We start from the raw sequence: 22496 nt of genomic DNA, 5'->3' as shown, positions 1-22496 counted from the left end.
CCAGAGAAACAGGGCTTCAAAGCACCTGATATAATTAACCCTTTCTTGCAGGGAAAATGGTAAACTTAGAAGGGAGAGAGAATAGGCTCATTGGGTGTAACTAACATCTATTACTAGTTAACAGCTAGGTTCTAATTCAGTAAATAGTTTATAATTAATTTTTTAAAGTATATCCATTTTACTGTAGACCAAAAAATGAATTCTGGCATTAGAAAATACCCCCTCATAAATATATTATACTGATAAAATAATAAGATTGACTTCTTAGGTTACTTGAAGATGTGTGTTCTTGAATTTGCCATTTTTTTGTTTTACTGGATTTAATTCAAGAAGAATAAGAAGGAAACAGGGTAGGGGATCAACATTAATCAAGCACCATTTATGTATCAGATACTGTGAGGACATTTTAATGTTACTTTATTTTAAGGCTGGCATTTGGCTGGCAGGCACTGGCAGGGCTTGCTGGTAGTTTATGACCAGCATCTGTTCTGATCTATTGGTGCCCAAGCCCAACCATTTACACATTATTAAATATTTTAGTGTTACCCTGCTTTAATCTTCAAAACAAACCTGCAGAAATACGGGAACACTGGGAGCTGGAAGCAGAGACAATTTTCAGGGACCCATGGCTCTGACTTTGTGTGCTCTTCCCCATCCTGCCTGCAGGTTTTCTTTGTGCCAATTTGGTTCTACAAGTGGGACAGCCCTATATGTGCAAACACTTCCTTGCATGGAAGTGCCTAGGCCGTGAAATATAAATGCTTCCAGAGTAACAAGTTTGAGTTTTAAAAATTGTGCCTTTCAATGCTGGCAGTAGTGTCCCTGGCAATTGTGTGGCCCAGAGGAACCAGAGGAAAAGAAAAATCAAGCCAAGATTGCTGCATGCACCTGCTTCTGATACCCGTGGTCACCTGGATTCAGCTTCTATATCCTTGGCTAAATACACTGGGAAATGGCAGGTGTGTATGTGATATCTTCCTCCCATCTGTAACCAACCTGAAATGCTATCAGTCCTATGATAACAAGGAAATTCTGATATAGAGATGTTAGCTGGCTTAAGGTTTTACGATTGTAAAAGAAGTATTTAAAGCTGGATTTTTGAAACTCCTTTTAAAGCCTAGGTTCTGTTTAGCTACATATCTCATTTCAACTTTTTTTTCTTTTTAGCTGAAAAACTTTTTCCTCTAAAAACAGTTGTACATATTAATGAGGAACAAGTATGTCTGCCCTGATCAAGCAAGATAGGGGGCAGAATTAAACTTCAGCTACACCCTCATCACTACGGCACGTTCTGCAGCACCTCCACAAAGCTCAGTGTTGTACTCTTAAGAGCAGAGATGGGAAAACATTGACCTACAAAATGCTGCCATCCTCAGACCCACTCAATGTTATTCACCTTGGTAAATAATTCATTCAACAAACATACTGTGTAGCTATTGAGTGCCAGACTGTAGGAATACAAAGATAAATAAATATAAATAGTGTCTGGCGTCAAGCAGCTCATAGACAGAGGGAGGAGGAAAAGAGAAAATAAATAAATAAGTGAAACAAAAACAGCCACTGATATTTAGCTTTTCTATATCAATTTTCACAACTATAAGAGATAGGAATGTTTAACCCTTTAACAAATGAGAAAACTAAAATCAGAAAGGTTAAGAGGATGTATTGTCATGCATCCCTTGAATAACAGAACAAGGATTACCACCCTGGTCTTAGGGATGTCAAAAGCTGTTTCTTCTGTGGGGAGACATAGCCTGCAATTCGTCCTAAACCTACGACAAAGTAAGCACATTTCAACAAAGATTAATATTTCAAATGCATATCACTTAAATGAGAAGGAAAAGTCCAGGAAACCTACAGATTAAATCATTAAAATCATTATCATAATACCACCTTACACAACCATTATTATTATATACCTATTATTTCACAACAACCCTGTAAGGTAGAAAGGGCAGATATTATTATTACATTTCATAGTAGGAAATTTTGGGGCTATTAATGGAAGATAACATATTGGGATGAAACTTACTGACCCAAGGAAAAGAACCTTGTCTTGCAGTCACGATACTATCCCCAACTAGCTGTGACACTTTAAGCAAGTCAGTTAACCTTTTCAGGCCACAATTTGCTCATCAGTAGATGAGTAGAGGGTCCAGATTTTTCACCATTCAGGGTCCTTCAGTTCTGATACATGATGAATCTGTAGCTTGTAGGAAGTCTCTCAGCTAGAATTCACCTTCCATCCCAAAGCTTTCTACTATTTCATAATGCTTGTTAATATTAAACTGAAGGGAAAGTTCTGGTTTTCTGGGCATAGAATTTGGTCATATCAACAATTAATTTTTAATCCAATTTATTTTAATTATAATTCAATCAAGCTGATTGGAAGGCCAGGTATATAGTCCTTGCTGATTAGAAGTTATGAACCTACATGTAAATCCAAGAACCTGTAGCTGGAGGAACACTGGAGAAAAATTTAGGTGAACATAAAATGAGAAACACAGAAATGATAGCACTATGTGACTGCACTACAGACTTCCTGGTCAGAACGAAAGATAGGATGCTTTTCTAGTGCAGACCTCAGATGATGGCAGAGCTGCAACATATCTTAGTGTTAGGGATTTAGGTCTCCAAGTATCTGCAGAAACTTTCATACCTCAGAAAGCAAAATGGTGACAATTTCTTGACTGGCCTTGCTGATAATTTCATTTCCCAGAAGGCAGAGTAAGCATTAAGGGGAACTCCTGCTCAGGACCCATTCTGACAGAAACCAGTACGTAGAATGGAAATGATTGGAACCTTGGGGAAAAGCAACCATACGCTCTTAGAGTTTGATTTAAGCAGTGTTCTGCCTATGCAAACACAAATGATTCTAATGAGCAGGAAAATGGGGAGGAAACTAAAGAAACCAGTGTGCTGCATAGGGACTTACTGACAGGCTCTGAATTTAAAACAGCATGTGCAAAAGATGGTAAAAGGGGACACATAATCAAGCATAAATATATGAAGGTAGCACAGACCTATAAAAATTTAGCAAGACTAAAGCACAGAATGAGCTATGGCTTGTGAAATATACTAAAGATAATGAAAAATCCTTTTCCTTAGTATGAAATGAGGAGGGCGATCAATAAAGGAATGGACTCATTTTTTTTTTAAGTCAAAAACATAAAATTCATTCATGAAAAAGAGAAAGCAAAGCATCTTTATTCTTTTATGTTTCTTCCTGTTGGTTCATTCATATCTCTGCTCATATGTCACCTCTTCAGAGAAGACCCTGACCACCCTTTGTAAAAGAGTTCTCTTAGATTTCTCCAACCCCTTAGACTTTTCATTCTTCCCATCACTGATTGCCATTATTTTACATACTTTAGTGTTTTTGTTTTTGTTTTTGTTTTCCTGTAGTGGACTGTAAGCTCCATGAATGCAGGTACTTTGATTTGTTCACTACTTTATCTCTAGGGCCTTGTATGTACCAAGTATACTCAATAAATATGTGATGAATGAAGTCGAGACCATTGGACATTAACTAAAAATTGAAAGACAAAATAAAGGGATTATAATGTAGATAGCATTTATGGAGGATAAATAAGGATATAAAGTATATACTAAGTATTTATATGCACTTGTTCACTTAATCATCATAGCAACCCTATAAAGCATATGTTACTATTTGGTTGAATAAGTTGCCCAAGATCATACAACTGCAAATGTGTAGAGCTAAAATTTGCAGCAAGAACTTAGGTTCAAAGTCTGAATACTTCACCTGTATGCTCTACTGGGAGAACTTGACTGGTATAGCTGCCAAAATGTCTCTTGACCTCTATGAATTATTACAAGGAGAACTTCTAAATGAGATTATGAAATATTCAACCGATTACCTTTGAAAAATGGGGAGGAGGGAGGCATTGGAGAGGAATGCCTTATGTTCAAAAAATGTCAGTCTGCAAACTTTCTATCCATGAAATGGATGTTGCTTGGTGGCAGTGAGGGGTGGGGAATAGCTTATATAATATTTATTATAAAAGATGATGTCATGAACATTTTTTAAAGTGGTTATTAGGAAAAAGTCTAAATTCAAAAAGAGTAAGCTATTCAGCCTACTCTTAGATATTCTTTTCTGTCAGAGTTAAGCTGGTATATCAGAACAATAGATACACAGATCTATAGATTCTAGCAAAGCATTTAATAAGGTCTTTATTTATGTCCTTGTGAACAAGATGGAGAAATACAGGTTTAGGGATAGCTGTTTTTGTTTGTTTGTTTGTTTGTTTTTTGAGGCAGAGTCTCGCTCTATCACCCAGGCTCATTGCAAGTGGCGAGATCTCGGCTCACTGCAAGCTCCGCCGGGGGGGGGGGGGGGGGGGGGGGGGGGGGGAGGGGGGGGGGGGGGGGGGGGGGGGGGGGGGGGGGTCCCGGGTTCACACCATTCTCCCGCCTCGGCCTCCTGAGTAGCTGGGACTACAGGTGCCCGCCACCACGCCTGGCTAATTTTTTTTGTATTTTTAGTAGATACAGGGTTTCACCATGTTAGCCAGGATGGTCTCCATCTCCTGACCTCATACTATGCCCGCCTTGGCCTCCCAAAGTGCTGGGATTACAGGCGTGAGCCACCGCACCTGACCGAGGGATAGTATTATGTGTGTTCGTAACTGGTTGATGATTATACCCAATGGCAATGTTAATAAATCTGTGTCAGCCTGGAGGAAGGCTTTTCAAGGGGTATACCACAGACCTTTGTCTTTGGCCTTGGCTAATGTGAACATATTTATCAGTGACTGAGATAAAGCTATGAGAAGACATGCCTATTAAAAATAGGTCATAGGTTACATGAGCTAGAGAAGGTGAGAAAATACATTGTATGATAAAATCAAGATCCAAATGTCCTTTTTAAAATTTTTTTGAAACAGGGTCTCACTTGTCACCCAGGCTGGAGTGCAGTGGCATGATCACAGCTCACTGCAGCCTATGCCTCCTGGGCTCAGGTGATCCTCTCACCTCAGCCTCCTGGGTAGCTGGGACTACAGTCATGTGCCATGACACCCGGCTAATTTTTTGTAGAGATGGGTTTTCACCATGTTGCCCAGGCTGGTCTTGAACTCCTGGACTCAGGCAATTCACCTGCCTCTGCCTCCGAAAGTGCTGGGATTACAGATGTGACCTACTATGCCCAGCCAAATGTTTTAACAACAAAAAGATGAACAAACTCTAAAACTACATCATTTGGTTGGAATAATTGTAGGGTCTTGCCTTGGGACCAAAACACCAGCTGACTAAATTTAGTTTAACGGTTATGTGACTTAGCAACAGTACTCCTGGGGGGAAAATGAGGAACTTAACTTGGCAGTGAATCAGTGGTATAATACAATTACGAAAGCAAACAACAAACAAAGGAAGAAGAGGTTTAGGCTGCATTAATAAATTTAGGATGTGTATAGAATAATGGAGAATATAATCTAACTCCATTTCAAGTTGTTTACATTACCATGCTCAGTTCTGGAAGTAGTATTTTCCAGAAGATATAGATGGGAAGAATTTAGAACTCTTAGGAGTTAGCAGCCTGAATGGTAAGGGGACTTAAAACTATTTCATGTGAGAGAAGGCTGAAAGAATTGGGAATTTTTAGCCTGAAAATTTTTATATTTGATGATTATATCAGAACAGTATGCATAATAATTTAATCATCATTAAGAACTTACTATTTTCTAGACACTGTGCCAACCACAGTGTTAATTACATTAATTACTGTTAGCAATAAGCCTAAGAAGTAGGTTCTAGGTTATTTTAATGTTATAGATCAGAAAAATGAGTCTGAGAGACATAAGTAATATGTCTAAGGCAATAAACACCAGCAAGTGATAATGCTTGAATTGGAACCCAGGTCAATCTTTCTCCAGTGGCTGTTAACTTATCCTCTACAGAAGATTTCTCCCAACAGCAGGGAGCTAAGTTGTATTGTGTATGTATATGTATGTATATGTTTACATATGTGATGACAAAATTATATAAAATAACAAAGAATCAAAACAACTCATAGTAAAAAGACTAGAAATATATTTATTACAATGTTAAGAGTGGTTGTACTTGGGTACTGGGAATATGGCAATGTTTTCTTTATCTATTTTTTCAATTTCCCAAATCCTCTTTACTAAGCCTATTTTAATTTTACAAAAATCCTACTGGCCAGGCGTGGTGGCTCATGCCTGTAATCCCAGCACTTTGGGAGGCCGAGGCAGGCAGATCAGAAAGTCAAGAGATCGAGACCATCCTGGCCAACATGGTGAAACCCTGTCTCTACTAAAAATACAAAAATTATCTGGGTGTGGTAGCGTGCGCCTGTAGTCCCAGCTACTTGGGAGGCTAAGACAGGAGAATTGCTTGAACTCAGGAGGCAGAGGTTGCAGTGAGCAGAGATTATGCTACCGCACTCCAGACTAGGCAACAGAGTGAGACTCCATCTCAAAAAAAAAAAAAAAAGAAATATGCTTTAAGGTACTGTGAGGCACAGTTCAGTTTAAAAACACAATACTTATAGTCAGAATTTTTCAGAGGCAATATCATGATAGAAGAAATAGCTAACTTCCCATTCTGATGATGCTAACCCAAATTTGGAAGCACTAATAGTAAATCATTACTTGTGGTCAAGATTGTAATCTGAAAGATCCAGAATGTTTAAAATATGTACCAGAAAAAAGTAACCCAAGGACTAGCTAGTTAGTTCATATATCACTTCATACTGAGGCCTTTCAGTCAGCTAAAAAGGCCTTATTTTAGAAAAACTTTTAATATAATACTTGTTTAATGAATACATGAATGTATACATTTAGGAAAGGAGAAGTAGCCTAAGGATAATATTTAGTTTCTGTACCAACCTTTTTTCAAGGTATGCATGGACCGTAAAGACCGAACTGAAATGTCATGTTCATTTGTTTGCTCAAGTCCCAGAGTACTCCTGGCTGTTGACATCTGAGCACAGAGTAACTGGTCCCTCTAGGAAGTGTCATTTGGGCATGACATCTTTTCACACACTCTACCTGTTTGCCTCCATTTCAGGCTCCTGTAAACATCCTACTTTTTTTTTTTTTTAACCAGGACTTCTATTACCCAAGCTGAATGCTCCACAAATGCAAGAATCATGTCTCTTTTGATCTCCCCAGATTATATGTTTGCTATAATAGATTCAAAACAAATATATGTTGAAGTAGTGACTTTGGCAGGTATATTCAGCAACTTTTCCTTTTGTTGTCTAAGTATAGACAGAAAGACTGCCTTTGATTTCAAGTACAGCACAGACTACAGCAGAGTTTATTTGGGAGGACCGACTGCCATTATTTGTTACCCTTTTCTAGGATCATGCTTTCCTATCTATGAGTAGACACAAAGACCTACTGCTTCAGCGTTGGAGACTTTTTATGTTTAAAGTAAGAAAAGCAGTATAGTTTTTTTTTGCAGGGTATAAAGTTGTCAATTTTTATGAAATGATAAGCATGAATTGAGCTTATAATATGAGAGACCAGATAAAATTTCAGACATTACCTCCTCCTTTTCCAAGGTGAACTGTATGTTGTCTTTTACTTGTGGTCTTACCACACAATTTGTGTCAATGCAAATAGCGTTAGGTCACAAAACAACTACAAGAAAAATAAATGTATCTGCCAGCTTTTTCCAAATTTTATTCACTTAATTAGGGACATATTGAAGGGGACATCCTAGTGCTGGAACCTACTTATCAGTTTTATAGTGAACAAATTGGGTAGGCATCATCTTTTGTTACTATTATACCTATTAAAGCATACTTATGACATTTTATAGCTTCTGACGAGATGGGATATATCATAACCTACAATAAACATAACTTCAACAAGAAAATTATTGAAATATATAATCAATGTAAAAGAATCACTATTTTACTTCCAAAAAGTATAATTAAATTTATTATTCCAAAAACTACTGTGATAATGGATGACATAGTACTAAATACTGAGGTAACAATGGTGGAAGACACTGTCACATGATTATTAATAAAAAGATGGACAAAAAGCAACGATGTATACTGCTCATAAGATCAACTTGTGAACATATTTAAAATACCAATATTTTAACCCACATGCCTACAGATTCTGATTCAATACACATGGTCAGGAGTCTGAAAATCTGTAACTTTAAAAATGCCAGCCACAATTCTGATGCACAGTCAAGTTTGGGAGCCATGACTCCATCTGGATTAAGTAGGCAGTGCAAAGCACGCCTTGCTCTCAGCAGCCTCACAATCTAATGTGTTTGCCATCATGAGTATGAATGTTTTTATTAAAATGAAGAGAACCTGAAGGTTGTTGGCATATTTCAAGTAAGACAAATAAAGCCTAAATTAAGATAGTAATGGAAGGAAGAGAGAGGAGAGCAGACATTTGAAATGTATTTTAGGGTTAGATGGGCCAGCCCTTGATGATTGACTAGTACTGAGTAAGGAGAATATATATAACTTAATGTAGTCATTTGCTAGGGCTGCCATAACAAATACCACAGATGGGCGACTTAAACAACAAACTAATTTTCCTCCAGTTTTGGAAGCTAGAAGTCCAACACTCCAGGAAAGTGTCAGCAGGATTGTTTCTTCTGAGGCCTCTCTCCTCAACTTGTAGATGGCCATCATCTCCCATGTGTTCACATGTTCTTCATCTGTGGGTATCTATGTCCTAATCTTCCCTTTTTATAAGGACACCTGTCATATGGGATTAGGGGTCACCCCAATGACCTCATTCAATCTTAGTGTACTCTTTAAAGACCTTGTCTCCAAACACAGTTACACTCTGAGGTACTAGGTGTTAGGACATCAACACATGAATTTGAGAGGACACAATTCAGCCCATACCACTTAACTAGAAAATAAATTTAAATCGACCAACTGGGTACCTAACATAGAGTAAAATGCTCAATAATTATTATATTCTACACCTAAATGTCAGTCCCTTCCATTGCTTTTGAGGTCATGTGAACGCTCAAGTAGAAAGTAATTGGAAAATAATACGATATCCAGGAAGAGCTTCTTGATGGAATCCCTCTAGATACAGAAGCTTAATTGTCAAAATACTGGTGGTCCTAACTTTGCCATAAGAAATAATTGTGGGCAATCCTTCTTCCTCTGACTTGCCTCTGGAATAAAACAGAGGAAGACGGTACACTCTAGTCAAGGCAAGGCTTCAAAATAACTCATCCAGAAACTCTTCCCAATTCCCTTCTCTTTTGGTGGAAAAGGTATTCAAGGTATTATTAATTCATTGTCTTCTATGACTATCAGCATGCAGGAAACCATCTCAGAATTTAATTTTATTTATATAAGTGTAGTTATCAGGACCATTTTGCTGGAAAGTTACAGAAACTCAAATAAATTTCAGCACAGGCAATTTACTGGTTCATGGATCCCTAGGAAGTTTAATAACTGAAATTAAGGCTCGGAATCAGCCTTGCTTGGGATCCATCAATTGATATATTCTCCCTTTGCCTAAAAGTCAGTTCCACAATTCCAGTTTAAAAAATTATAAGACAGACTACAATTAGCTCAGCTTTGGCCCACTGCCCACTATAAGCGCCATCAGGGGCTTGGGATCAAGTGCGAACACAACTCCTTTCTAAAAAAAAAATGTCAAAACACAAATAGAAAGTTGAAAGTCCGGGAGATTTTGGCAAAAATGTGCTACAGAAATAAAACATATTCTAATAATTTATAATATGTATCATTTTTAGTATTGTGCTAAATGGTTTCTGTCTATAAAAATATTAAAGTTTGAAAACAAAAATATTAAAGTTTATAGTTATGTAATAGCTATAAACATATGGTTTACTATCTTTAACTTAATAAAATATTTACTTGTTTGTTTAAGCTAAACAAAAAAGGACTTATTCTTATTTCTACTCTTTTTTTTTGAGATGGAGTCTCACTCTGTCTCCCAGGCTGGTATGCAGTAGTGCAATCTCAGCTCACTGCAACCTCTTCCTCTCGGGTTTAAGTGATTCTCCTGCTTCAGACTCTTGAGTAGCTGGGATTACAGGTGACTGCCACCACACCTGGCTAATGTTTGTATTATTAGGAGAGACAAGGTTTCACTATGTTGGTCAGGCTGGTCTCGAACTCCTGACCTCAGAGGATCCACCCACCTTGGCCTCCCACAGTGCTGGGAGTGAGCCACGGTGCCCAGCCTGTACTTTTTTTTTTTTTTTTACCGAAGCTTGTATAGCTTGGTACATAAATGTCATAATAAGAATCCATGTCAGCAACTACATTTAGTTTACAGGTTAAACTTTTCTGTATTATTAATTTCTAACTTTATCACAAAGAGGTGCTTATATGCTATTAACAATGAAATTAAACACTAAAGGATAATTTTTTTTTTTTTTTTTGAGATAGAGTCTGGCTCTGTCACCCAGGCTGCAGTGCAGTGGCACAATCTTGGCTCACTGCAACTTCCACCTCCTGGGTTCAAGCGATTCTCCTGCCTCAGCCTCTTGAGTAGCTCGGATTACAGGTGCCTGCCACCATGCCCAGCTAATGTTTGTATTTTCAGTAGAGACGGGATTTTGCCATATTGGCCAGGCTGGTCTCAAACTCCTGACCTCAAGTGATCTGCCTGTCTCGGCCTACCAAAGTGCTGGGATTACAGGCATAAGCCACTGCGCCCAGCCAAGGATAAAATGTTTTAAAATGTAGTTTTACATGCAAAAGGGATTGAGAATAAAAAAGCAAGAGGGCAAAAAAGAATGAAGGAATTCCAAAGTTTGAAGTCTTTTATCAGTCTGATTCTGCATTTAATCTTTTCAGCTAATTCTTGTTCACTTACCATCCCTTTTTTTTCCCAATGTGTTTGTGATTTCTAACTGTGGGCTTATACTCCTGGAATTTTATCTGTGAGAATTCTTAGAGGGATAGGATAAGGTTGGACTCTCCTGAGGGGTTTTCTTTTGATTCAAAAGGCACAACTGAGGACCAGTGTAACTAGATTCTTATCTTGGACTCTTTAGACTATTGAGAATGTGTGAATTCTTGCTGAATACACAGTAAGGCTGGTTTATGATCATAAATTTTCAAGAGAATTTTTTTCTTCTTTAGTTATACATTGAAGTCAGACTTGCAATTTTCTTTGCGCTCCTCTATGCGATGCATTTATTTGTAGATAAGGTTAATGATAAGGATATATCTATTTTGCATCCCAGCACTAAGCCCTGGGTTTTGAGGCTTTCCTCCTATGCTAGCAGGGACATGAAAACTGAAATTCAGATTCACCCTGAACATTCAGTAAATGTCTTTAAGGTGAAAGATGGTGCTCAGCAATTCTTTCTGAGAAAAATCATATTATCCTCTAAATCAGTGTAGGGAAAACATTTGGTAAAATTCAATATTCATTAAAGACAAAAACTCAAAGCAAACTAAAAATAAAAGAAAAATCCCTTAATTTGATAAAGGATATATACAAAAAACCAACAACTTAATGGTGAACTGTTCAAAATACTTTCTTTTAAAAATCAGGAAAACACAAGGTTTTCCATAATCATCATTTCTATACAATACTGGACTAGAAGTCTAGTTACTAGAGTATGTAGAAAAAAATGAAAGTATAAGGGCTAGCATGAAAGAAATTGTTAATATAGGAAATTCAAGAGAAAATACACGTAAGTTTTGAGAATTAATAAGAAAGCTTAGGTTTCCCAAATAAAAATGAAAATAAAAATATAAGAATTTATTGTATTTCTGTGTATGGAAGCAAATTATTTTTAAAAATAAATAACTACACATATATAATTTAAAAATATTTTGTAAAAATGTAATTAAGAGTAAATCTAACAAATTTATGTGGGAATAAAACCTTTTTGAAAAACATTGTTGGCCGGGGGCAGTGACTCACGCCTATAATCCCAGCACTTTTGGGAGGCCGAGGCGGACGGATCGCCTGAGGTCGGGAGTTCGAGACCAGCCTGACCAACATGGAGAAACCCCATCTCTACTAAAAACACAAAATTAGCTGGGCGTGGTGGCGCATACCTGTAATCCCAGCTACTCGGGAGGCTGAGGCAGGAGAATTGCTTGAACCCAGGAGGTGGAGGCTGCTGTGAGCCAAGATCGCGCCATTGCACTCCAGCCTGGGCAACAAGAGCAAAACTCCCTCTAAAAAAAAAAAAAGAAAGAAAAAAGAAAAAGCACAATATTATTGAAAAAAGGCGGCCAGGCGCGGTGGTTCGTGCCTATAATCCCAGCAGTTTGGGAAGCCAAGGCTGGTGGTTTACAAGGTCAGGAGTTCGACACCATCATGGCCAATATGCTAAAGCCCCATCTCTACTAAAAATACAAAAATTAGCCGGGTATGGTGGCGGGCGCCTGTACTCCCAGCTACTTGGGAGGCTGAGGCAGGAGAATCGATTGAACCCGGGAGGCAGAGGTTGCAGTGAGCAGAGATCATGCCACTGCACTCCAGCCTGGGTGATAGAGCGAGACTCCATCTCAAAAACAACAACAACAACAACAACAACAACAACAAATAAAACGCTGGGTGCAGTGGCTCATGCCTGTAATCCCAGCACTTTGGGAGGCTGAGGCAGGCAGATCACATGAGGTCAGGGGTTCAAGACCAGCCTGGCCAACATGATGTGAAACCCTGCCTCTACTAAAAATATGAAAATTAGCTGGGTGCCTGTAATCCCAGCTACTTCGGAGGCTGAGGCAGGAGAATCACTTGAACCTGGGAGGTGGAGGTTGCAGTGAGCTGAGATTGTGCCATTGCACTCCAGCCTGGGTGGCATGCGCCTGGCTAATTTTTGTATTTTTTTTTTAGTAGAGATGGGGTTTCACCATGTTGGCCAGGCTGGTCTCAAACTCCTGACCTCAAATAATCTGCCTGCCTCGGCCTCCCAAAGTGCTGGGATTACAGGCGTCAGCCACCTCGCCTGGCCTAATTTTTAAAATTGGTTAAAAAGAAGGCTGGGTGCTATGGCTCACACCTGTAATACCAGCACTTTGAGAGGCTAAGGCAGGAGGATTGCTTGAGCTCGGGAGTTTGAGACCAGCCTGAACAACATAGTGAGACCCTGTCTACATAAACATTTTAAAAGTTAGCTGGGCATGTGGTACGCGCCTGTAATCCCAGCCAGTTGGGAGGCGGACACCAGAGGATTGCTTGAGCCCTGGAGGTTGAGGCTGCAGTGAGCTGTGATTGTACCACTGCACTCCAGCCCGGGCAATACAGTGAGACCCTGTCTCAAAAAAAAAAAAAAAAAAAAAAAAGGTACCTCATAGAACAGGAAATGCTAATTGTCAACAAAATGAGAAAAGGTGCTCAATCTCATTAGTAATCAAATAATTGAAAATTAAAACTATGAGGAGTATTTCTTTCACATTGACAAATTAATAAAAATTGTGGTTAGGTCCAGTAGCTCACACCTATAACCTCAGCAGGTTATAGCTGGGAGTACCGCTTGAGGTCAGGAGTTTAAGACCAGCCCTGGCAACATAGTGAGACCCCTGTCTACACAAAAAACTTAAGAATTAACTGGTTGTGGTGGTACGAGTCTGCAGTCCTAGTTACTCAGGAAGCTGAGGTAGGAGGATCACTTGAGCCCAGGAGTTCGAGGTTATGGTGACCTGAGATGGCACCACTGCACTCCAGCCTGGGCAACAAAGTGAGATCTTATCTCTAAAAATAATAAAAATAAATACATTTAAATATCTTACAATATTAAGTGCTAACTAGGATATAGAGAAATCATAATATTTATCTTTATATTCCTAGTAGGAGTGTAACATTTATACTATGTACAACAGCTGGGAATTATCTAATAAATTTGAAATTTTTCATACTCCATGACCCAGCAAATTTCTTTTCTTTTCTTTCCCTTTTTTTTAATTTTTATTTTTTGAGACAGGATCTCACTTGATCCAGGCTAAAGTGAAGTGGTGTGATCACAGCTCACTGCAGCCTTGACCTCTCAAACTCCATTGTCCCTCCCACCCCAGCCTCCCAGGTAGCTGGGACTACAGGCATTTGCCACCATGCCTGGCATATTTTTGTATTTTTCATAGAGATGGGGTTTCACCATGTTGCTCAGGCTGATCTTGAACTCCTCCTGGGTTTAAGTGATCCTCCTGCCTCGACCTCCTCCTGCCTCGACCTCCCAAAGTGCTAAGATTACAAGCATAAGCCACCATGTCCAGCCGCAATTTCATTTTTAACCAGGCATCTAGAGACTGATCTTTTAACCTCATGCTATTAGCATTTCAGGCCAGATAATTATTTGTTTGCGGGGCTATCCTGTGCTTTACAGGACGTTTATCATTAACTGGAGACATTTAGTAGCACTTTCTAGTTATGACAAGTAATAATGCAGATATTGTCAAGTATTCTCTAGGGAGCAAAATCATCCCAGGTTAAGAATCATTGCCCTGTATACATTTTTTCACATATCCACTTATAAATTTGAAATACTGGTCATAGAAGCACTGTGTGTAATAATAATAAAAATAAAAACTGAAGACAACCCAAATATCCATTAGTGTTAAAGGAAGACTAATAAATCATACACTAGAACACTATACAAGTGTAAACTAATTATAGCTATGTGCTTCAAAGGGTTGAAACTCAAGAACTTAATGTTGAGTAGAAGAGTCATAGATAAATAGAACTTTCTATTTACATATTGTGGCAAAACATAAACAAGAATTATATATTTCAGGATGCAAATACATGAGGTAAAATTATAAAGAAAAGCAAGGGATAGAGAAAATTGAGGATAATGTTTAGCTCGGATTAAAGAAGGGTTAAAGAATTGTAGAAGGGTACATTGAAAGCTTGAAAGGGCATTTTAATGTGTTTGTCTTGAACTGGTTGGTGGTACACAGGTATTCATGATCTGTATTTCTTTTTCTTTTTTTTTTTTTTTTTTGAGACTGAGTTTTGCTCTTGTTGCCCAGGCTGGAGTGCAATGGCACAATATTGGCTCCCTGCAATCTCCGCCTCCTGGGTTCAAGTGATTCTCCTGCCTCAGCCTCCTGAGTAGCTGGGATTATAGGCATGTGCCGCCATGCCTGGCTAATTTTGTATTTTTAGTAGAGACAGGGTTTCTTTATGTTGGTCAGGCTGGTCTTGAACTCCCGACCACACGTGATCTGCCCATCTCAGCCTCCCAAAGTGCTGGGATTACAGGCATAAGCCACCATGCCCAGCCCTGTATTTCTTATATATGTATTAGAAATTTTATTTTTTTTAGCTACTAAATATTTTTTAGAATTTCAAAGGAAGTAGTTTAACCTTCTAAACTATGTAATACAATTCAGTAATGCATCAAAAATATCTATTTACTTTTAAAAATTTTGATTTGTGTATTCAAAGATATAAAATGGCAATAAATCATTTCAGAAGCCAACTTAACGATATTGTTTAGGAAAGTTGGGAGAATAAAACAAAATGGGCTAACCACTCAACAAGAAAGATAACTCTGTCTTCAAAGGCAATGGCTACTAACAGATAACGTATTCAACTAACTGCTTTAAAAGCAAGACCGTTAAAAAAAAAAAAAAAAAAAACCACAGGATAATCTAGTGGCAGTGATCAGCACTCAGAGTGAACTCCCTCTTGTAAAAAAGCTCATCAATTGTTTTTTTTGCTAATTAAAATGAATATTATTCCTGTGAAATGAACCAAAAAGTTGTATGAAACCAGAAATCCCAAAAGAGATCTATAATCTACAAGAATAATTGCATGCAATTTTAATTGAAGGAAAAGGAGAAGACTGTTTTTATCTTTGCTTTTTTCACATCTTAAAAGTAATCAACCTGTTGGCCAATTAACAATTATTTTATACTATTATTGTCTGACCTAAAAATTAACACTTGATAAATTGGAAACTTGTGAAATTTTAAGATTAATGACAAAATGACTATTGGCTATAGCTGACTATAATGTAGAGCTTTTGTCCTTAATGAAATAAGATAATAAATCATCATTAACATTTTCAGAAATAAAGTATGTTTTACTTTTGTTCTTTGAAGTGTATATATCATGACTATTAACATAAATATGCATTCAACCTTTATTCATTAAGTACAACCAGAATTGGAAATGAAAGGATCTATTTTGTTGAAGGGTAGATTAATTACATTATAATATTTATTTTATTTTCTCATCAATATCTTAGAAAAAATTGGATGGCTGAAGATTTATTCTGTTTTAAAGTTCAGCTTTAATAATACCTGTCAATAAAATATGTATTTGCATTTCAATTTAGTTTACATAGTATTCAGAACTTTGTCTGTTTGGTTAAATTAGCACACTTACAAATCAGAAATAGTTTGAATGAGCAATATTTTATTTACTCAATAATTTGTGCCGGGCGCAGTGACTCAAGCCTGTAATCCCAGCACTTTGGGAGGCCGAGACGGGCGGATCACAAAGTCAGGAGAGCGAGACCCTCCTGGCGAACGCGGTGAAACCCCGTCTCTACTAAAAATACAAAAAATTAGCCGGGCGAGGTGGCGGGCGCCTGTAGTCCCAGCTACTCGGGAGACTGAGGCAGGAGAATGGTGTAAACCTGGGAGGCGGAGCTTGCACTGAGCTGAGATCCGGCCACTGCACTCCAGCCTGGGTGACAGAGCAAGACTCCGTCTCAAAAAAAAAAAAGAAAAATCAAATAATTTGTTACATTGTCCCTGATTTTGGTTATAGACAAGAGGTTAATTTCGTTCATTTTTCTTCTAAAATGTCATGATATGTTGGACTAAAGAGTTTACCGAGTAGATGCAAAAAAAGAAATTATATATTTAAGTATTTGATCCCAGTATATCAAATTAGTAATCTGGCAGTCTAAACCTATTAAAAATATAAATTTCCAGCTGGGTGTGGTGACTCATGCCTGTAATCCCAGGACTTTGGGAGGCCAAGGTGGGTGGATCACGAGTTCAGGACACGGTGAAACCTCATCTCTACTAAAAATACAAAAAATTAGCTGGGCGTGGTGGCGAGTGCCTGTAGTCCCAGCTACTTGGGAGGCTGAGGCAGGAAAATGGCGTGAACCCGGGAGACGGAACTGGCAGTGAGCTGAGATCATGCCACTGCACTCTAGCCTGAGCAACAGAGCAAGATTCCGTCTCAAAAAAATAAAAAAATTAAAAAAAAAAGAAAGAAATATAAATTTCCATATACAAATCAGTGTGAATTTGGCTCCCTGTTTAGGAAAGATTGATGCTAGATTTTATCTTATAGGTCTTATAGGTCATTTACAATGTTATCTCATTCAGAGTAAAGTGAGAAAATTCAGGTTAAAATTTTTGGTACGTTTTAAACATAGTAATATGGAAGGAATATTATCAAAATACACAATATATAATCTCTTATTTACACAATACAATTGGACAAGACTTTCAGCGAAATATGGATGAGACTTTCATTTATGTGAATTTTACAAATGAATGAAATTTACCCCTTTAATCATTACAGTCTTTTTCATTCTAATGACTCCAAGTCTCTCAATGTTATTTTATGCTATGTATATTCAGTTTAAGGATATGTAATTTTATTGTAAAATTCTTGGGCTAGAAAGAAATTTAAGATTTTATTTTAAAAATCTTATAGCATAACCCTCTAACCACTCAGGAATTTTAAACCCACATATATGATGTATCTTACTGAAAATCATACAGCTAATCTTGGTCCCTCAATTCTTACTGTTGGTGAGTAGCTGAAAATATCCTTTAACTCCTCAATGCATTCCTCCTAGAATCCTTCTAGTTTTTGGCTACATAATTAGAGAAACATTTCTGTTATAATTTTATGTAAACTGAGAACTAATAGGATGGAAAGAAAAATTTGGGAAACATTTATGTGAGCAATATTAGATGCATGCTAGAGACTTTTTTCCTAAATTTCTTCTAAAATTTTTGGCTTAGTTCTAGAGAACTAAAGTGTCAAGACAGATATAACTAAAATTTATACATTTATGCTAAGTACTGCCCTATAATAAATTGCTGGAGCAGAATTTTTAATATCAAAAATATTCTAATAGTGCCATTTATTATTATTATTATTAAATGATTTATTAACATTATTTTAGGTTAAAAGCAATTGTTTGATAAAATTTCTTTATATTTGCCTCGTTATCTACTTTTTTTTTTTTTTTTTTGACGGAGTCTCGCTCTGTTGCCCAGGCGGGAGTGCAGTGGTGCAATCTCAGCTCACTGCAATCTCCACTTCTTGGGTTCAGGCGATTCTCCTGCCTCAGCCTCTCGAGCTGGGACTACAGGCGCACCACTAATTTTTGTTTTTTTTTTTTTTTTTTTTTTTTTTTGAGATGGAGTCTCCCTCTGTGGCCCAGGCTGGAGTGCAGTGGCCGATCTCAGCTCACTGCAAGCTCCGCCTCCCGGGTTCACGCCCTTCTCCTGCCTCAGCCTCCCGAGTAGCTGGGACTACAGGCGCCCGCCACCTCGCCCGGCTAGCTTTTTGTATTTTTTAGTAGAGACGGGGTTTCACGGTTTCACCGTGTTAGCCAGGATGGTCTCGATCTCCTGACTTCGTGATCCACCCGTTTCGGCCTCCCAAAGTGCTGGGATTACAGGCTTGAGCCACCGCGCCCGGCCCCAATTTTTGTATTTTTAATAGAGAAGGTGTTTCACCATATTGGCCAGGCTGGTCTCGAACTTATGACCTTGTGATCTGCCCAACTCGGCCTACAAAGTGCTGGGATTACAGGCATGAGCCACCGCACCCGCCCTTTTTTTTTGTTTTGTTTTGTTTTGTTTTTGTTTTTGAGACTGAGTCTTGCTCTGTCCCCGAGGCTGGAGTGCAGTGGTGCAGTCTTGGCTCACTGCAACCTCCGCCTCCTGGCAAGCGACTCTGTTGCCTCAGCCTCCCAAGTAGCTGGGATTATAGAGACTCGCCACCACACCCAGCTAATTTTTATATTTTTAGTAGAGATGGGGTTTCACCATGTTGGCCAGGCTGGTTTCAAACTCCTGACCTCAGGTGATTCACCTGCCTTGGCCTCTCAAAGTGTTGGGATTACAGGCGTGAGCTACCATGCCCAGCTGAAGATTTTTTTTTTAATTGGTTATGCAGTTGGCACAAAGAGGTATTTCCCAATTTTATATATACGTATTTATTTAGTAATGCACTCTTTTGAATAGCTTATTATTCAAATAATGTTTTTGTTCTAGTTATAAAAATAATATATATATTTAATTATAGGAAATGCAAAAAATGAAGAATTAAGACTATGAAACTACTTATATTCCCATTCCTTTGTGTACCTTTTGTGTCTTTTTTCCTTTTCCTTTTCTTTTTTTTTTTTTTTTTTTTTTTTTTTTTGAGACGAAGTCTCGCTCTGTCGCCCAGGCTGGAGTGCAGTGGTGCGATCTCGGCTTACTGCAAGCTCTGCCTCCGGGGTTCCTGCGATTCTCCTGCCTCAGCCTCCCTAGCGGCTGGGATTACAGGTGTCCGGCACCATGCCCGGCTAATTTTTTATATTTTTAGTAGAGACGGGGTTTCACCATGTTAGCCAGGATGGTCTCCATCTTCTGACCTCGTGATCCACCCGCCTCGGCCTCCCAAAGTGCTGGGATTACAGGCATGAGCCACCGCGCCCGGCCTTTTGTGTCTTTTTTCTAAGCCTAAGATATACTACCAAGTCTCTCTCCTCTCCATATATAAGCGCACATGCACACAACATGCAATGTATGTAGTTCTGTACCCTGCTTTTTCACTTAACGTAACACTCTGATGTCAAAGTGATTTTTTTTCTACAGTGAGAAATTCCTTCTTTTTATAGGGAATACCCTTAAACCACTGGAAAAATAAAGAGCATCATAGGAGACAGTAATAACTACCTAGGAAATACCATTTTACACTGACCTTTCCCATTTAATAAGATTAATTTTTAGTATTTGAATTGTAAAGAGGTTATGATAAAGACTAAAACTATTTCCTGTTTAAGTCATAAAAATATAAAGACAAAAAAACTTTATGTTTAACCAAAATCATATAGTGGCTAGCTTGCCTAGAAGTTATGATATATACTTTTAGAAAATAAATATTTTAAAATTCACAGATTCTGCAAAGCCCCAGTCAAACATAAATTACAATCAGTTTTTATGTAACAGTAAAAATTCCAAAGGACTCTTACCAACTCTCAATTTGTATCACAGATAACGCTTTCTTTTTCTGCTCATGGAATGTAAACCACATTTATTTCTATATCTGTATATATTTTAAAATGAATTACCCCAGAAAACAAAATGTTGGATCTACTGTGATCAACTGCAATCCAACAGAGAAAGCAAAACCTTATATTTCCTGTGAAAATCCTGTTGTATATTTGGTGAGAATTTTGGAATAATTATAGAATTTGAATACAGCATCCATTTATTTGCAAAAGTATAAGCTACATTATAATTATCAGATGACTCAATACATTTAGTGAATGATACTCCAGTTTTATTATAACGATTCACCTTTTCTTGTTTGTGTTCAGTACTATCAAATACAGAAAGAACTCTTTACTTACCATTCTGGGAAAGATGAAATTTTTCATTGTGCCATAAATACCCTGGAAAGTAAAGAAAATATTATTATTTATTATACTTCCATCCACAGGGATCCTAACTGCCAAATGTAATGCATCAGCAGCAAAACAAAAATAAAGTAAATCTATAACAGAAAACACAAATCAGTGTTCTAAGAATTCTTGAACATATATGACTATGGACAGAGCTACCATAGGATTAAGCACTTGTTTTGATAAGTACTTTCAAATACAGGAATAAACCATTTTATTTTCCACAAAAGAAATATTGTAGAATTAGGAGAACATTGTCAATATATATATTTTTCACTCAGCCCTTCAGCTCATTTGAATTTTTTATTAATAGAGATGAGACAGCTATACCTAAAACTCTTTAAGGGAAAATACGCTTTTCTCACATCCTGATAATTAATGCTATTAATATTGATCAGTTTTTTAAAGTATAAAAACCTAATTTGGAGAAAAATACACTGAGTTCATTTCTCTCTGTCAAAACTATATAATAGCTGAGGAAATTTTAGTAGATATATATGAAAGAGATTTGCTTGAATTTTCTCAATAGTGATATTTCAGACCTTTAGAAGTTTTCTCTAGTGAAGTAATTTTGAATAAACATTATGATGTGTTAAGATATCTTTGGAATCATTATTCCCAAGAAATATATTGTTTCTGTAAATGAAAACTAGCTAAAATTTCAAACTATAAACACTAATGTTCTCAAATTAAAAAGTTGGTTTTTGTTGTTGTTTTTGTTGTTGAAGAATAAAAGTGGGATTTGAAGGATATCCTACTTAGATTTTCACATAGAAAATATTTTCTCTTTTAGACAATTTTTGTCTTAAAAAATTTGAATACTAAATATGGAAGTCAAATTCTGTAATGATTCAGGAATTCTCTCTATGACAATAGTTTAAGGAAATCATTAGTTTGTATTTAATTATAAATATTAACAATTTCTTTCAAAATGTTGTATGTATTGATTTTTAATGCAAGCTCTTAATGTAAAAAATTTTAAACATAGAAATACTTTATTTTACATGGAACTTATTTCTAAAGAATTATCAATACAATTTTGATATTATAACTCATATCAATCTGCTAAAAAAAAAGAGTATTTTTAAGCACCAGCTCCTGAAGAGGGCAGCACGTTCTAGATATTATTGAATTCTAAGCTCAAATGTGACAGCTTTGGCTTTAGTATACTTTTTTTAAGAACTAGAGGGGGAAAAATGGATATTTTTTATAGATGTCTGTTCCCATGATATAATAAACCAGCAGAAAGTCTAGGCAGACCAAGGTCAAAACTGTATTTGATTATTAAAAGAGAACATTCAAATTAGACACCTAAAGCAATGTATTTAGAAAAGAAACAACAAAATACTAGTAAGGAGACGTTCCATGAGGAATGTGTTTTATCTTAATACTGTAGATAACTTTTTCTATTGGCAGTGCATTGACTGTCAAAACTACTAAAGGGGTTAGATTTAATTATCTCACTTCTTGCACATTTCATCTCAATTGCTATGGCAACATTCAGTTGCCTCAGCAGCAATGCACACTTTAATCAGATATTTCCTCCTCATTTCTCTATGAGCCAAACTGTGTAGTCAAATTTACAACCAAGTCCTGATGAATCTGATAACACCTCTTACAATTTAATGGGCAACTTGCCTCCACCCACATATATAAATGTTTTCAGAGAGTCTTATAACTATTGGACAAGTATAAGACTTGATTAGAATATATGTTTGGACTTCCCTACTTCATTGATTTAAAAAAGAAATTTTTTTGCTATTTTCTCTACCATTTCTTTTTTTTAGAAGTTTTTCACCAGTTTGAAACTCACTCCTGCCAGTCACTACCTTGGGTCCCCTATCCTCACTAGGAGAGTGTATGAGTAAAGGAAACAACCTCCAGTGTTCAAATGTCAATTCTCATCAACAAGT

At 37.2% G+C, this 22496-nt stretch overlaps 1 protein-coding gene across 19 annotated transcripts in view; it reads right to left on the bottom strand.

The window, feature by feature from the left end:
- The window catches only part of ADGRL2 (adhesion G protein-coupled receptor L2), a 684558-nt gene that overhangs the window by 212683 nt on the left and 449379 nt on the right, over positions 1 to 22496 (bottom strand). For all 19 annotated transcript variants that reach the window (XM_050769910.1, XM_050770082.1, XM_050768737.1 and 16 more), the window contains one exon: positions 20533 to 20574. The gene's annotated coding sequence lies outside the window, so the exon portion shown is untranslated. The remainder of the gene's footprint in view (positions 1 to 20532; positions 20575 to 22496) is intronic.

Source organism: Macaca thibetana, chromosome 1, assembly GCF_024542745.1.
Source record: "Macaca thibetana thibetana isolate TM-01 chromosome 1, ASM2454274v1, whole genome shotgun sequence".
In the NCBI taxonomy this organism is placed as follows: domain Eukaryota; kingdom Metazoa; phylum Chordata; class Mammalia; order Primates; family Cercopithecidae; genus Macaca; species Macaca thibetana.
This window is presented reverse-complemented; position numbering and strand designations above follow the sequence as displayed.